General features: G+C 45.1%; 1 non-coding gene across 1 annotated transcript; it reads right to left on the bottom strand.

Annotated features, from left to right (window-relative positions):
* Positions 1–361: 361 nt before the first annotated feature.
* On the bottom strand, positions 362–460 carry LOC111813232. The gene has a single exon (XR_002818543.1). It is a non-coding gene; the product is annotated as a small nucleolar RNA U13 (small nucleolar RNA).
* Between the last annotated feature and the right edge of the window lie 248 nt (positions 461–708).

Raw genomic sequence — 708 nt, 5'->3', positions numbered from 1 at the left:
CTACCTGGCCTCCCAGGCTGTCTTCTGAACTCTAGGTGGAAGCACAACTCGTGCATTCTGCATTCCTGCAAAACGAGCATAGATGATGCCAAGATCTGCCCTCAGCTTGAACAGTAGCCCAGGCCCTCTTGGGTTCTGACCACAGAGGATCCGAGTTCCCGGATGGCTAAGCACTGTGAAATGAATCTTGGGGAACTGATTGCTTAAGCTTTGTTTTGTTTGTTCTAAGAGGGCTGCTTGCCTGATGGGTGTGAAATTTTCTTCTCAAGGAAAATTCTTTTAGTTTTGCACCCCTTAGCCTGAGAGAATTGGGGTCTTGCTGGTTCCTCAGACGCCCTCAAGGAATCTTTTTTTCCCCTTAAGTCAGATGAGTATGTGCCAGCCTTGCCATAGGCCTGAGGGAGGCATATCTCACACAAACCACATGAACACCCAGTTGTCATGAGCACGAGCCAAGGATCAGGGCATCTTTTCTATTGTCCTAGTAGAAAATACTTAGATTTTTAATGTTAATATTTTCAACAACCAAGTTCTTCTTGCCCAAAGTTTTCCATCTGGCCACCAGCAAATTTCTTCAAATTATTCAACTCTACTTTTTAGTTCTTCTTCTCATGGTAGATATGGCCTAAAGCCACCAGCAGTACTCATGCCCCAGCCTCAGTGTTGGACTGCCTTGAAATTTCTTTCACCAGATTCATTAGTTTGCCA

This window comes from Octodon degus, unplaced genomic scaffold (genome assembly GCF_000260255.1).
Source record: "Octodon degus isolate 3935 unplaced genomic scaffold, OctDeg1.0 scaffold00173, whole genome shotgun sequence".
Taxonomy (NCBI): domain Eukaryota; kingdom Metazoa; phylum Chordata; class Mammalia; order Rodentia; family Octodontidae; genus Octodon; species Octodon degus.
This window is presented reverse-complemented; position numbering and strand designations above follow the sequence as displayed.